Raw genomic sequence first — 17,991 nt, 5'->3', positions numbered from 1 at the left:
CCACAACTGAATTAGGTGTAAACTCAACCTTTTTCCCATTCTCATAGTGAGTGATTTGGTAGATAGAGAGAAGGTTGGTAGACAAGTTAGGAACATTAAGAACATTCTCAAATGTTCCATCATCCATGTCAACTGAACCTTTCCCTTCAACCTCAACTTGTGTATCATCACCTATGTAAATGTGAGGTACCTTAGATGGCTCCAATGAAGAAAATTGCTCCTTTGTAGAACCTATGTGATAAGAGGCACCCGAGTCAAGTATCCACTGCTGTGAAGAACCTGTTGTTGCCACAAATGCTTGTCCTTTTTTCTTAGACTATGAGGAAGAGGAAGGAGATGAATCCTTCTTTGTGTAGGCGGATGGCAAGTTGATTTTTTTTTCTTAAGAAGATTTGTCAACTCATCAACTTGCTTGGTGTGGCATCGATGCTCATCATGACCATACTTCTTGCAATATGCACAAGTTGGTTTATCCTTCTTAGGTGGAGTCCCCTTCTTGGAAGAGGATGAAAAATCGCCTTGTGATGGAGAGGATGATTGCCCTTTTTCCTGTTGTGGCTTTGACTTAGATTGCTTCTTCTTGTTGTTGGAATCTTTGCCTTGACTCCCTTGACTCCCTTGATTAGCCACCAAAGCCTTGGACTTTGAAGACTTGAGAAGCCCAATGTTCAACAACTTAGATTGTTCAAATATCAACATTTATGTGAAAGCATCAAATGAAGGCATAATGTAGGAACTCCCCACTGTCAAATGATGAGTTTGGAAGCTAGACACAAATGTTGCATATTCTAGTGCAAGCTTGTCCAGCAAGTTGAATATCAACTGAGCATCCTTTTTGTCAATTCCACAATCTTTAAGCTTTTCTCTTAGCTCATTTGCTTTGGTGACATAATCTTGGATTGTATCAAAACTCTTGGGATCCAAGTTGGTGAGCTCATTGTCAATCTTGTAACCTCTGATCTCATCAACTTGACCATACAATTTCTAAAACATATCCCAAGCCTCTTTGATTGTAGTACACTTCTCAATGTGAAAAATGAGGTCATCTAATACATACTTATGCAAAGTTCCAAGAGCCATGCAATTCTTAGTGAGCCATTCTAACTAAGCATTAGGATCAGCCTTAGGATCAGGGGGCGCTACTATTGTTCCATCTATGTAATGTGTGAGACCTTTTTCCATTAATTTGCTCTATACTTTAATTTTTCATGATGCACAATTATGTGGAGTTAAAGGTGGAAATTTATGAGGACTCATTGCAAAAATGAAAGAGCACAAGGAAAGAGAGGCACAATCACACAAGACACCCCCCAAATTCACTCAATCAAAGAACCCCCCCCCCCCCCCCAAAAAAAAAAATGATGATTTGACACTTTATACTTAGTGTGTGTACAATGGGCCACTTGCAAAAAATGGCAAAGTGGACTTCTGATTTCAAGTTTACAACTACCTCAATAAGGCCAAAGGAGACTCAAACTAATAATGCAAGAGATCTAAACTAAGATCCAAGCAAATTACAAGTACCAATTAGGCCAAATAAGACCAATATCTAAAAGTGCAATTTCCACTCAAAATCTCTGAAAATTGATCATAGATTATGAAATTAGATGAAAAAATATGCACTTTCAAAAAAATGACACCTGAAAAGGAGATCGTATGAGCTCAAACGAAGCCTTTGAAGTTGCAAAATTGAGGATTGGACAGGTACAGCTAAGAGAATCCAAAAATTCTAAAAAACCTGTGCACCAAAATTATAAAATAACCACACCACTGTGAAGAGAAGGAAAAATTAGCCCAAATAAAAAAAAATTGCACCCAAAAAGGAGCAAAAATGAGCAAGTTATGAGCCTCCAAAGTTGACTCAAAAATCCAAACTGCTCAGAGGGGTCTAAAAAATTTCCAAAAAATGTTGATTGGGCGCTGACTGTGCAAAAATGTCAGGTGGTGCTGACTGGACACCTATGAGTGACGTGGTAGGTGACTGGATCAGGTTGTCTGCATGGCAAGTAGAGGTGGGCCCGTTGTTTGCGTGGCTGGCAGAGGTGGACTGCTGGCGGCGGTTGGCAGAGGTCTGTCGGCGACGGCCGAAAGTCAGCCGGAGGGTCGGGGTGGCGGCCGGAGTGGCGGGGCCGGGATCCAAAGCCAGTGGTGGGCTGGGCTAGCGGGAGGGTCCGAAGCTGGCAGTGGGCTGGGCCGGTGGGAGGCGCCATGGCCGGTGGGAGGCGGTTGTTGGTGGGGCTGGGCGATTGTCGGCAGTCGCGTTGAGGCTACTGCACGGGGTCGTTGGCAGGCTGTCGGCGCTACACGGATTCGTCAGATGCTGTGGGCTGTCTACGCTGGACGGCGTGGCCGAGACTACACGAACCTGTGAAGCCTGCAGAAAGGTATGATAGGGCAGGGGGTTTACGGACCCCCAAACAACATTTCTTTTTTTTGAAAAAAAAAATTACCTTTCGCCTTTTCAAATTTTTTTTACAAAAGAATTTTATTTTTTTTTGCAGAAAAAAACTTTAAAAAAAAAAAAATTCGAAATTCATACGGTACTGCCCGAATCGGGCAAAAAATTCCTCCAACACCCAAAATTCAACTTTCACCAAAATAGGTCGAGTTTATACTCAATTTTTATGGATATGACCTCCCAGACGCAATGGTGAGGTTGAAAACGCTCTAAGATGCCTCCAAAAAGTGTTGTTCCTCAAATCCAAAAATAGAACCCTTCCAAAATGTCTCCAAAAACCAATCAGTGAAGCCCCAATGGTTATGATACCATGTGAGATTTTGCCAAGATCAAGGGCATAATGAAAAGTATAAAAGAGAGACAAAAGAATGACAAGGACAAACTACATTCTCATCAATATGAAAATGATCAACTGGATTAACCAATACAATGAATATGGGCTTGCTTATATAGGCAAGGCCATATGGATATACGAGCACACAATCATGACATGTGGCTCAATGAGAAACAAGGGTAGGTAAGAAATACTAGGGGTAGGTAGGAGAAATAATATAATATTCCACAAGAGGTGGATGACCCACTGAATGTGAAGTGTAACAACAAAATAAGACCATAAAAGGTAGAATTTCTCCTACAAGCTATATCCCTATGTGCACACTTCCGTAAGTGTCTCATATCCAAACTACGAAGAGATGCAATATCCTAAGTTAACTTAAGGAAAGTGTAATAATATCCATGATGAATATTTATTTACACCAACAAAAGTTGTATCAATGTAAGCATACAAAATATCCCGATGTTGTGACTGAGTCCTTTGAGTGTCTGAAGGATCCCCAACAAGAGAACTCTTTGACTCAAGAGTCTGTAGAGCTTAACAAGTTCTTGTAGGAGATGAAGGACGAGCTTTCTTATCTGCAAGTGGACCTTGCAGAGGTGTGAGTTTGCAAGTTAGAGTTAAGGAAGAATCATTATTTGAGTCGCTATCATCACTTTCAACTATGGAGGAAGGGTTAGTAGGATGAGAGGCCAAGCTAGGAGAGATTTCCTCAAAGTGAATACTCCTCTCAATGAATACCTCATGTGTATCCGGATCCATAAGTCTATATGCCTTAACACCCTTGAGATATCCAACAAATATGCAAGGCCTACTCATAGGTTCTAATGCCTTGCACCTCTGTGGAGGAATGCGAGCCCATGTTGGAGACCCAAAGACTATGAAATGTCTCACAATCAGTTTTCTACCACACCAAGCCTACCCTTCAAAGCCTTGTGGGGAACGTGATTTTGGATGTGTGTGGTACAACTGATAACTTATGCCCAAAATGATAGACCAAGAGAACGAGCATGGATCATGCAACTAGCCATCTCCTTAAGGGTTCTATTCTTCCTTTCCACAAAATCATTTTTCTATGGAGTGTAGGCAACTAAGTGTTGAAGATCAATCCCTTCAAGAGTACAAAATTTCTCAAGTCTATTATTCATGTATTCCCTTCCATTGTTTGTATAGAGAATCTTGACTAGCTTCCATGATTGCTTCTCAACATGAGCCTTGAAGGCTAGAAATCTATCAAACACTTCACTCTTGTGATCAAGAAAGTAGACCCAAGTGAAGCAGGAGTAGTCATCAATAAAGGTGAGGACCAATTGAAGAGCTTCCAAAGCTCTCCAAGACTTCCCCTTATCAAACATCTTTTCAAGATTCTTTCCCATGGAACAACCTGAATATACACCATCTAAAAAGCTGATTTGAGGTGGACTTATGACTGTGCCCTTAGAGCTTAGCTATTGAAAATAATAGTAGTTGAGGTGTCCAAATTGGTCATGCCATAGCTTACTTTTTGAGTTTGAATGAGTGAGCAAGGCAATAGAATGAGAACAAGGCACATAGTGGGAGAATGAATAAAGTCATGAGTTGTGATTGGCTTGTCCCACTACTACCAAGGCATCATTCTCAAGTTCTTTTACCACAACTGAATTAGGTATAAACTAAAGTTTCTTGCCATTTCCATAGTGGGTGATTTGATAGATGGAAAGAAGGTTAGTGCTCAAGTTACGAACATAGAGAACATTCTCAAATGTTCCATCATCCATGACAACCAGACCCTTACCTTCAACTTTCACTTGTGTATCATCACCAATAAAAATTTCACGTACTTTGGATGGCTCCAATGAAGAAAGTTGCTCCCTTGTAGAACCCATGTGATGCGAGGCACACAAGTCAAGTATCCACTACTATTGAGAACCTATTTTTGCCATAAAAGCTTGCCCTTTTCCTTTCGACTGTGAGGAAGTGGAAGGAGATGAATCCTTCTTCTTGTAGGTGTATCACAAATTGATGTTGTTCTTCTTAATGATGCTTTTCAACTCATCAATTTATTTTGAGTGGCAATGATGCTCATCATGTCCAATTTCTTGCAATATGAACAAGTTGGCTTCTCCTTATTAGGTGTATTTCTCTTCTTGGAAGAAGATGGAATATTTCCTTGTTGTAGAGAGAATGATTATGCTTTATCTTGTTGTGGCTTTGACTTAGATTGCTTTTGGTTCTTGACTTTCCTTGATTCCTTTGATTCCCTTGATTAGCCACCAAAGCCTTGGACTTTGAAAACTTGAGAATCCCCATATCGATCAACTTTGCTTTCTCAAGTATCAACAATATTGTGATATCATCAAATGATGGTGTAGTGAATGAAGCACCCGAAGCCAAGCGATGGGTTTGGAAGCTAAAAAGAAAGGCTACATACTCTGATGGAAGCTTCTCCAACAAATTGTAAACCAATTGAGTATCCTTCTTGTCAATGACACAATCCTTGAGTTTTTATCTTAGCTCAGTTTCTTTCGTGACATAGTCTTGGTGTTGGCTTGATGATGATTGTAATGGATGACTTCATGTGTTGTCATTGATGGCACATGTATACACACACATATGTTCACATTGCCATAGTTATCTTAGTTAACACAAACCAGTATTACTCCTAAGTCTTTGTATTGCAAAACCGGTATTATATGTATAGAGAATTTCAAACGGTTTTGAGGGTGTCTAACCGATATATCAGTCTATGAGTTGGAAGAGGTTAACTCTTAACTGGTATCGGTGTTCCAATTGGTTTCACTGATTATGTGATGAGTTATCCCTAATCGACAGATTTGGCAGCAATCTGTGATGTGTTATGTTAGATTGTCTAGATACACTACACCTACAAAATTGTGATGTGATTCCTGAGCCGACATGAAATCTAATGTCTATATAATGACATTATGATGAACTATTTTTATGCTGCGAGATAGAAGTGTTAAGTTGTTGCGATTTACTCTAGGCATTGCAGAGTATGTCGGTGATGCAGTTTGAGTGAGAAAAAGAGGATCTATTTAAGCAAGATGTGCTACTTCTAGATCACACCACTTGTTGTTTTCTAATCACTACAACAGTCAAATCCCCTAATTGGGTAAGCTCCAACAAGCTTCATTGTACAAATCCTCTAGCCAGGTGATCAATTAGTTTGGGTTTGAAATCCTCTACTGAGGTTACTTTTAATAGGGTACTACCTTTAATTGGATATAGCTCCTAACAGGGCTTTGGGATCTTTAACAGGATTCGCTCCTAGCAAAGCACTTTTGTAGACCTTAACCGGTCAGTTACCTATTACTGCAGATAGTTAACTTGTGAGTCCCATCTCACCGTGGTTTTTCCCAGTTGGGTTTTCCATGTATAAACACTTGTGTTATGGTGGATGTTTTACTTGTTGTGGATGCTTTAATATCATTTTTTATTGCATGCATAGTATTAAGTAAGCTGGCTAACTGTCTTTATAGGTTAGTGTTTGAAGTGGTATTATTTTTGTTGTCATAGATTCACCCCCCTCCCTCTCAGTGCTTTATAAGTCTATCACTTGGATCATATCAAAATCCTTGGGATCCAATATTGTGAGTTCATTTTCAAGCATATAGCCCCTGATCTATTAACTTGGCCATATAATTTTCCAAATATATCTCAAGCCTCTTTAACTTTAGTACATTTATCATTGTGAAATATGAGGTCATCTGATACATATTTTCTCAAAGTTCCAAGAGCCATAGGATTTTTAGTGAGCCATTTCATTTTAGCATTTATGGATCATCTTTAGGATCCACTGGTGTTGTCATTGTTCCATTAATTTAAAGAATTAATCATTTTTCATTAACTTACTCCATGATTTATTTTTCCATGATGCATAATTATATGGAGTTAGTAGTGGAAATTTAGGAGAACCCATAGCAAAAAATGAAAGAGCACAAGATAGAGAGAGGCACAATCACACAAGATACCCCCCAAGTTCACTTAATCAAAGAACTCCCCCCCTCAATGATAATTTGGCACTTTATGCTTAGTGCATACAAAATGGACCACTTGCAAACAAGAGAAAAGTGAACTTCTAATTTCAAGATTACAACTACCTCAAATAGTCTATAGTATAATAAAACCAATAATGCATTGTTGGCATTGTGTTGTCATTGATGTCAACTGGTATAGAGTGGCTATCGGTAGAAGAGATGCATGTGCAACACTGTCATTGATGCATACCGGAGGTGATGTCTTTGATATCACCTAGTATTGCAGGTCATTGGTAAGGGAGAGAATGTCATTCAGCACAATGGCCATTGGAGTCACTGGTACACAAGTTAAAGTTTGACTTGTGTGGAAGATGTGGATAGGAGACCGGTATGATATAACAACCGGTAAATGATGACATCTGTAAGAGAGAAAGATGTTGGTTGGTTGATTGTGATGAAGAGGGGGAATGTTATCTAAATCACATCAACACCCGAGGAGAAGGATGTATAGATCATCGATATGCTATGTGGATGTTAATCAACAGGACTCCCACTAGATAAGGATGCAGTCACCATATGAAGAGAAGACTGACAATGACTGTGCCCCAATTAGATCACATGTGCCTATTTGAAGATATGCTTCTCAAATAGGGAAGCCACATTGGTGCATTGCAGGATGGAGATGACAAGGATCCATTCCCATTGGTAAGTGGAGCTTATCTCCTGTTATGCATGAAATGCATCATAGTTCTTGGAAATAAGACAATGAAGTTAAAGGAAGATGATTGATGGCTCACACCAGATGAACTGGTGAAACACTAAGTTGCCTCAGGTGCATGAAATTAGAGATGTGCATCAGATTAGAAAGAGTTGCCATGTTGTGCTATCGGGATAGAAAAACAAGAGTAAAGAAGTGATGGGTTTGTCACCATGACAAACCAGTTGAGATGATGTCCGAGCTAATGAAGAAAAAGGCAAGGCTGAGCAACTACAGATAAAGAGTGCAATTGGTATGCAAATGCCTTAGATGGAAACAGTTGAAAGTTGATGACATGGTGTCATCAAGGTGGTTAATCGATAAGTATGTCCATCGATAATACTGAAAAAAGTGAAGATGCAGAAGACTCCCATCTGATGAGAATGTGCATAAGGTAGGTTATCAAGAGTGCTGACCAGTTGAGTGGTCCATCGAAAGATGAGCAACAAAGTGCAGACATGTTGGAAATCATCATCTCCTCCAAAAATAATGTCATCAACAAAAACTTCAACAATCAAAATGTTATCATTATCAATCTTAAAGTATAAATTACAATCAACAGTACCTTTAGAGAATCCCAAATTCATCAAATACCTATCCAATCTAGAATACCAATCTTTAGGGGCTTGTTTAATTCCATACAATTCTTTCTTCAATCTTCATACCATGTCTCCTTCGTTTGATAATGAAAATCCTTCTGGTTGCTCAATGTAGAATTCCTCTTCTAAATCACCATTCAAAAAGGTTGACTTAACATCCATCTGATATACCTTGAAATTATTATAAGAAGCATAATAACATTTCTTTTGATATATGTACTTCTGGTTAGGATTATAGGGCTTATCATACTTATCATGATTTTCATATCTATCAAGCTTATCAAATTTATCATGCCTATCATACCTTGAGATTCTTTCGAAACACCTAGAAGCAAAATGTGTTATCTTATTACAAGAGAAACATTTCAAAGGTAACTTCCCATCATACTTACCAGCTCCCTTAGGTAATCTCTAAGCTATAAGTTCTTCAATCTCATCAAACCATTTTTCTTGTTCTTCCATCTCTCTAATTTCTCTTTCATATCTGGAAAGCCTAGATGAAATCTGTCTTGGATCATACTTATGCTTCCCAGATACAGAGGATTTAAATGTAGTCTCGAATTTACCATATGATTCTCAAAATTCACTCAACTCAAATGCAAGAATCTTACCAACTAGCATGTCTCTTGTCATAGTGGTCATAGTCTAGAACTCATCAATAGAATCAACTTTAGATTTGTAAGCAGGAGGCAAAGTTCTCAACACTTAAACAAAAATCTCATCTTCTTCAAGAGTTACATCGGCGCATCTGATGTTCATGACAAGTTCATTCACTTTAGCCATAAAGGATGATATGTTCTCATCTTCTCCCATCTTCAACATCCCACACTTTACTTTCAAACTCTTCAATTTAGCAACTTTGACATGTTTATCTCCTTCATACAAGGTCTTTAACTTTTCCTAGATCTCATGTGTAGTCTGCAGTCCCATCACATTAGTCATTTCTAAATTGGTCTGGGCACTCAGTATTGTTTCTTTAGCTCTTATGCTATGTTCAACATCCTTTATCTAAGTTACAATAACTAGACCATTCTGAGGAACATTATAGGTATTCTTCGCAATCTTCCAATAATCATCTCCAAGACACTTCAAATGACTTTCCATCTATTCCTTCCATATAGTGTAATTATTTCCATCAAATCTCAGACTCTCTTTCTTGAAAACATAAGTTTCCATCCTTTATCTCCTCAAGCAGACAAGCTTCTTCTAGAGGATCTAGCTTTGATACCAATTTTTGGCAACAACAATGAAGTAAAACTGAGAGGGGGATCCAATTTTCACTGGTTCAAACAATTTAAGCACAATTTCAAATCTGATCAAACGTAGCAATATCAAAGATAAACACAATAACAACAACACACATAATACCAAGATTTTGATGTGGAAAACCCAATTAAGGAAAAAACCATGATGGGAACCTACCCACTATAAGATGATACTTTGCAGTATTATGTGTAAATATTACAATGGGAAATGCACATGCATTTAGGCACACTGCCTAGAGCTCACTGGTCAAAACAAGAAGATACCCCTAAAGTCTACAACCCTAGGGAAGGTTCACTTCCTTACAAAGATTCGAACAACAATTTGGATTATGTGAACTAAAAGAATAGCATCTCCTATTGCCTTATGATAGTTCTGGTTAAGCATATTTGTCTACCCTACAACAAACTCTGCTCTACACTTCACACTGAAAGATGAATTTGCTTGTTCGAACACACACCACTCTCTACTAATGCAGACACAACAACCATACCCAGATTACATAAATATAAAACCCATCTATACAAATCATCAACCTTGACTACAAGGTTGACTCAACCCTTAAGACCTAATTATAAAATTACATCACACAATACATAGGTCAACCACCAGACCAATACAATGTCATTGTCAACATAGCATGGACCCAAATCAAATCCACGAACAGGCAACACCACTAGAAATCTCGCCAATATCATCTACTAGACCCATAAGATCTTCAATAGCGTTCACAATTATCAATAAAACAAATAGAGCAGGATTAAGAAACACCAATAAGAACATTTGAACCATCTGCAATAGCTACACCAACACCACTTAATCAAATATTCATCGATCAACATGTTGATACTCAAGAACACTCAAACAAAAGCAATTGGGATTAGAAAGATAACTTGTGGAGCACCAAATCAAGAACCATCTGAATTGTGATGAAGAGGGGGAATGTTATCTAAATCACATCAACACTGGAGGAGAAGGATGTATAGATCATCGATATGCTATGTGGATGTTAATCAACATGACTCCCACCAGATAAGGATGTAGTCACCATATGAAGAGAAGACTGACAATGACTGTGCTCCAACTGGATCACATGTGCCTATTTGAAGATATGCTTCTCAAATAGGGAAGCCACATTGGTGCATTGCAGGATGCAGATGATAAGGATCCATTCCCACTGGTAAGTGGAGCTTATCTCCTGTTATGCATGAAATGCATCATAGTTCTTGGAAATAAGACAATGAAGTTAAAGGAAGATGATTGATGGCTCACACCAGATGAACTGGTGAAACACTAAGTTGCCTCAGGTGCATGAAATCAGAGATGTGCATCAAATTAGAAAGAGTTGGCATGTTGTGCTATCGAGATAGAAAAACAAGAGTAAAGAAGTGATGGGTTTGTCACTGTGACAAACTAGTTGAGATGATGTCCAAGCTAATGAAGAAAAAGGCAAGGCTGAGCAACTACAGATAAAGAGTGCAATTGGTATGCAAATGCCTCAGATGGAAACAATTGAAAGTTGATGACATGGTGTCATCAAGGTGGTTAATCAATAAGTATGTCCATCTATAATACTGAAAAAAGTGAAGATGCAGAAGACTCCCATCTGATGAGAATGTGCATAAGGTAGTTTATCAAGAGTGCTGACCAATTGAGTGGTTCATCGAAAGATGAGCAACAAAGTGCAGACATGTTGGTTAGAGAACTGACAAAGGTGCTCCACCAGAAGAGATGTCAAGTGCAAGGTGATGGAAGACCGGTTAGGGTATAACCAGTAGAGTTAGTAAGTCTGTAGATGAAGCGCTGGTATTGTGTGTTGGTTGGTGATCGACATGGTGACTGGGCTAAGGTACATGTCGATGATGATGACACGTAGGACACAGGTGTCATGCATGCGATGGTTGATGAAGTGTGGGTCGGTGAGGTAGTAGTCATCTGGGTTTGCATTTATGATCGACCTCAAAAATCATGGAAGTGTTGCAGGGGTTTGCAGCTCAAGGTCAGACGAACAACAAAGATCCAACACAATATGTGTGACCAGATTGAGGCAGGTGAAGGAAACCATGAAACCATTCTTGTTGATCGACCAAGAAATCAACTGACAAATTCAAAGCAGGTTGCTAAATATGGAAGGCGTGTTTTGGAAGGCACGAAAATGGCGGGATTGATTGGTGTGTTGTTGTTCATCAATCAAAGTGATCAGATCGGATGAGATCTAATGGGATTTGGTTTTGAGGAAACCCTAACTGCCTGAAGCTTGAATTGGTTTTTGGTGGGAAAACCATTTTATAAATATGCAAGCCAAAATCGATGTTGGTTGCCATTGAATGAGAGAGTGTTGTTGCATGTGAGAGGAGAAGTCAGTCAAGTGCAAAAAAGATAATCTGAGAAGAGACTAAGTGTGAGAGAGAACCGGGTTGAAGAGTTCAACTGGAAATAGTAGGGGAACCGGTAGTCAGCCTTTGAGTCTGACAGAGAATTAAACTAGTAGTGATAGAACCGACAGAGAAGAATTGTAGAAGACCGTAGAGAAGGTAAGAAAAGAACTGGTAGAGTGTACTACCTATGGAGAGCAATAGTGTAGTTGAGAGAAGAGAGAACCGACAGAGAGAAGAATTGATAGAGAAGGATAAGAGGTTGAACCGACAAGGGTGCAACAGAGAGCGAGGTGCAACAGCGAGTGGGTTGCAGCAGGAGATAAGGTTGCTACAAAGAAAATTTGAATAGAGAACCAACAGAGATCTATAGAGAGGAGAACTGGTGGAGAGACATACTTGAGAGTTACAAAGTTATTTTGTAACAAGAAGATAACTTTGGTATTAAAAATATGATTTTGTAATCACTGAGTTGGAGCTCGATGCAGGGGTTGGTGCTCCTTGGGTTGGTGTCCTAAACATTGTAATCAGAGTTTCATTGTGAGGTTGGATTGGAGCAGTAGACTCCAACAACATTTCTCACCGAGGCTTTTCCCATCTTGGGTTTTCCTCGTATATATTGGTGTTATGTGATGCCCTTGTGTATGCTTGCATTTGCATTGTCTTGATTTATCTTATTAGCAACCCTACTAAGTATTAGGATGTTAACTGGTACACATGCTTAAGACTTTAAGGGTAAAGAATTTGGAAATCACTTATTCATCCCCCCATCTCAGTGGCACATTGTGTCTAACAATTGGTATCAGAGCCTAGGTTCCTGGTAAGACAAGATTTCTTCAGCTTGGGTAGATTCTGGCTTAAGGACACAATGGTTTGTTTAGTGTCAATCCCAACTTCAGTATTTTATGGTTCAAACTATTCCATTTGGAGTTGTAGAATGGAAGTTCACTTATCCTCTCTAGGGTATGATGTCTGGATGTCTATTATAAATGGCTGCCCTAGTAAAGTCAATCCTCCCACCGAGTCAGATGCAGAAAGAAGAAACCAGTGCAATGCAGAAGCCATGAAGGCTATATTCAGTGGTCTCTCTGGTGATGTTTCTTCCCAGGTGGACAAGTGCAGATCAACAAAGAGTTTGTGGGATAGATTGAAGAAGCTCTATGGTAATGAGTTGACTACTACTGAATCAAATTGTGGAAGCAAGAAGAACTGCGCAATAGATACATATGTGAGTGATGAAGGCATATCTATTAGCAGGCACATCAATGATGAAGAAGGAACCCACCTTTCATGGCTCAAGAATTAGAGGATGAAAGACACACATTTGTGAATGATCATGCAGATCACTCCTACCGGCAAGATGTATTTGGAAATGATAGTGAAGGGGAAGAAGAAGAAGAAGCAGAAGTTGATATTGAAGGAGAACTTGTATGTGCACTTGAAGAGCTTAGTAGAGGGAGAAATGAATACAATTTTTTCAAGAATGTTGCAATTGTGGAGCAGAATCGGTTGATCACATGTCTTGAAGATTATGAGAAATGCATCTCAGAGTTGAAGACTCAACAAGAAGACACCAAGGAGTGTCGGTCTAAAGATCTAGCATCTGAACTAGAGGCAAAAGATAAATAATATCAGTAGCTAGTTGGATAAATGGAGATTCTCCAAAATGACCTTGAGAGAAATGTCAGGATGAGCTCAAGGTGAGAATCCGGTTTGATGGCAGCAGTGATGCCTTGGAAAAAAAGTTGAAAAAGCAAAAGCATGCGAAGAACACTGGAGGATTAGGAAGTGGTGTCGGTGAATGCTCCACTAGCAAGAATGTCCCCCATAATAACATTTTGTTTGTCTCCTCTAATGGAGAGAACAAGGGGCATACCTTCACTGTTTGGAATACTCCCCAAAAGAAGATTGATTTAACTACAACCAGTGAAGACATGCAGACAAGGATAAAGACTGGTGCTGAAAGAAGGAGGAACAATGCAGATCCCAAAGGAAAAGGGAAGATGGGAGAAGATAACTTCACCGGAAGCAAGAACATGAGAAGAGAACAAAGAAGACCTCCTACCGGTAGAAGACAAGGAAATGCTCCCGCCCACAAGACAAGGTAAGTGTGGGAGAAGAAGAAATCAGATGGAAGAACTACTTAGCATGAACAACCTAGGATCCATCCCCGGAGAAGCAGAAATGGAGATACTAAACCGGTAAGATCTCCCCATGCATGGCAAAATAAATTTGTAAGTTATAAACCTTCCTTCTCAGGTTATTGCTTTTCATGTAATGATCATGGCCATAGGAAAAAAGAATGTAGAAAGGGATCTAGATGGAAAAATCTAGGATCTCATAGATATCATGCATATGAGAAAAAAGTATCAAGGAGTAGATAAATGCATTATTCCTCTCCTGGTTATGCAAATAGTGGTTGTTATAATTGCAATGGTTTTGGCCATAGAGATTTTGAATGTAGGAAGAAGAACTTACAATAATATGGAAGGCAGTATAGCAACCATGCTCAATATAGAAATGAATATAGATCATATGGAAGTTAAAGACCTGGATGGAACCAAAGGAGAAATTCCCTTGCAGGATCAAGTGGTCCACCGGTTCTGGTTGCAGGATACAACAACATGACCAGAAGAAGATGGTCAAACTGGTATGCTAGAAGGTTTACCAATCATGAGATTGGCGTGGATGTTGTGTGCTAATATAGAACTTCTATCGGATATGATGCAGGACTTGGAAATGAAAGGACAAATCAATAGAAGAAGGTAATACCTGCTCCTAGGAGTGAAAATGGGAAGAAGTTTGAGACCATGCAGGTATGGAGGAAGAAGCAAGAAGATGTGACCTTGGACCAACATTGTGCATTCAATGCACACGTGATATCTCCTTAGGTTTAAAGGAGACACATGACCTTAGGGGGAGTTACACATTGACCATATTATTCACCCCCTTAGTGGAAGAGGACAAACTGAAGAACAAGGTGCTACCAGTATAGAGGAAGGAAATGGGATGATGAGTGTGTGTAGTGGCTACCTTGGGTACACACCTACAGATGAGAGATGGTTCATTGCTACATGTGTCAATAGATGTCTACTTAACAATTGGCATCAGATGCAAATTGACACAAGATGTCAGGAGTTACAGGAAGGTGCTTTAGTAGTGATGGTGGACTGGTACAAGAAACCGGTATGTGTAGGATGTTACCGATATGAATGCTAACAAGTACTTATAGGTTATGTAAGACAATGAGGTTCAAGATCATTGCATTAGCCCCAGTAGCATGGAATGAGTAGGTTATGTCTCAGGTGGTATTGGAAAAGACCTGAATGACATATGATGGTTCGGTTGTTGATTATGTATGCATGCATCCTTTGAGGGCTAACCGGTTTGATTTATGGCATGATGATGATATTGTATGGCATTGTGTACATCCAGGATCATGTCATAGGATGTGGTGGATATAATGGAGCTGAAAGATCATCAGATGATCACATTTGCATAGCTCAACTAATATATGGTAAAGATTGGAGCTCCAGCTTTGTACTTGATAGGAAATGAGGACTTGAGATGTATGACTCAGGGGGAGTTCAAGTGCTTATGAAGCAGAATCAACATGCTTGAACTTATGGATGTACTAGCTGCATCAACTGCAGATGATGGAAATTGTTGTAGGAATACCCAAGAGAATTTTATTACTAAGGGTATGGTATCAGAAGGGTGATGATGCAGTTTGACCAGTAGGTATGTTGTATTCACTAACACATGGGCCTTCAATTAGTTTTAGTCTTGTATATGCATCAGGGTTCCGATTTGCATATACACTTGGTTGCTGAGCAATTGGTGGTTGTGCCCTCCATCTCAAGTGTTGTAACTTGAGAAGATGTAACAATTGGTATCAAAGAGAGAAGCATCCAGATTAAGAAAATGGGTGTAGAAAATTGTCGATGCATCTGGTAGAGCAAGAGGAGAGAAACCCTAACGGTGCCCTTTTCCATTGTTGTCAAAGTGGGAGAGAGATTCTGTAGTATACTGCATACTACATGTGTGAGAATCCATGGTTAAAACAAAGGAGGAGAGAGAATATGTAGTATGTCGGATACTACATGTGTTGACATCAATGCCAAAGGGGGAGATTGTTGGCATTGTGTTGTCATTGATGTCAACCGGTATAGAGTGGCTACCGGTAGAAGAGATGCATGCACAACACTATCATTGATGCATATCGGAGGTGATGTCTTTGATTTCACCTAGTATTGTAGGTCACCGGTAAGGGAGAGAATGTCATTCAGCACAATGGCCATTGGAGTCACTGGTACACAATTTAGTGTTTGACTTGTGTGGAAGATATGGACAGGAGATCGGTATGATATAACAACTGGTAAATGATGACATCTATAAGAGAGAAAAATGTTGGTTGGTTGATTATGATGAAGAGGGGGAATGTTATCTAAATCACATCAACACCAAAGGAGAAGGATGTACAAGTCACTGGTATGCTGTATGGATGTTAATCGGTAGGACTTCCACCAGATAAGGATGCAGTCACCATATGAAGAGAAGACTGATAGTGAATATGCCCTAACCGGATCACATGTGTATGTTTGAGGATATGCTGCTCAAATAGGGAAGCCACATTGGTGCATTGCATGATGCAGATGCCAACGATCCACTCCCACCGATAAGTGGATCTTATCTTCTGTTATACATGAAATGAATCATAGTTCTTGGAGATAAGACAACAGAGTTAAAGGCAGATGATTGATGGCTCACACCTGATGAACTGGTGAAACACTAAGTTGCCTTAGGTCCATGAAATCAAAGATGTGCATTAGATCAGAAAGAGTTGGCATGTTGTGCTACTGGGATAGAAAAAGAAGAGTAAAGAAGTGATGGGTTTGTCACTGTGACAAACTGGTTGAGATGATGTCCGGGCTGATCAAGAAGAAGGCAAGGCCAAGCAATTGCAGATAGAGACTGCAACCAATATGCAGATGCCTTAGATGGAAGCAGTTGAAGGTTGATGACATGGTGTCATCAAGGTGGTTAACCAGTAAGTATGTCCATGCTGACAAAGTGCAAATGCAAAAGACTCCCATCTGATGAGGATGTGCATAAGGTAGGTTAGCAAGAGTGCTGACTGATTGAGTGTTCTACTTAAAGACAAGCAACAAAGTGTAGACATGTTGGTTAGAGAACCGACAAAGGTGCTCCACCGGAAGAGATTCCAAGTGCAAGGTGATGGCAGACTGGTTAGGGTATAACCAACACGCTTAGTAAGCTGGTAGATGAAGCACCGGTATTGTGTGTTGGTTGGTGACCGCTATGGTGTCTGAGATAAGGTGCATGCTGACAATGATGACACATAGGACACAAGTGTCATGCATGCGGTGGTCAGTGAAGTGTGGGTTGGTGAGGTAGTTGTCGATTGGGTCTACGTTTATGGTCAACCTAGCAAATCATGGAAGTATTGCAGGGGTTTGTGGCTCGAGGTTAGACAGACAACAGAGATCCAGCACAGGTTGTTTGACTAGATCAAGGCAGGTGAAGGGAACCGCAAAACCATTCTTGCTGGTCGACCAAGAAATCAGTTGACAAATTAAAAGTAGGTTGCTAAATATGGAAGGCGTGTTCTGGAAGGCATGACAATGGTGGGATTGATTGGTGTGTTGTTGTTCATCAATCAAAGTGATCAGATTAGATGAGATCTTATGGGATTTGGTTTGCCTCGAGGTCGATGAGGAAAGCCTAACCGCCTGAAGTTTGAATTGGTTTTTGGCAGGAAAACCAATTTATAATATGTAAGCCAAAATCGATGTTGGTTGCCACTGAATGAGAGAGTGTTGCTGCATGTGAGAGGAGAAGTTAGTCAAGTGCGAAAAAGATAATCTGAGAAGAGACTAAGTGTGAGAGAGAACCGGGTTGAAGAGTTCAACCGACAATAGTATGGGAACCAGTAGTCAGCCTTTGAGTTTGACAGAGAAGTAAACCAATAGTGACAAAACTGACAGAGAAGAATTGTAGAAGACTACAGAGAAGGCGAGCAAAGAACTGACAGAGTGTAGTACCTATGGAGAGCAGCAGTGTAGCTGAGAGAAGAGAGAACCGATAGTGAGAAGAATCGATAGAGAAGGATAAGAGGTTGAACCGACAAGGGTGCAACAAAGAGTGGGTTGCAGCAAGAGATAAGGTTGCTATAGAGAAAAGGTGAATAGAGAACCGATAGAGATC

This window comes from Cryptomeria japonica, chromosome 1 (genome assembly GCF_030272615.1).
Source record: "Cryptomeria japonica chromosome 1, Sugi_1.0, whole genome shotgun sequence".
NCBI classification, from domain to species: domain Eukaryota; kingdom Viridiplantae; phylum Streptophyta; class Pinopsida; order Cupressales; family Cupressaceae; genus Cryptomeria; species Cryptomeria japonica.
This window is presented reverse-complemented; position numbering follows the sequence as displayed.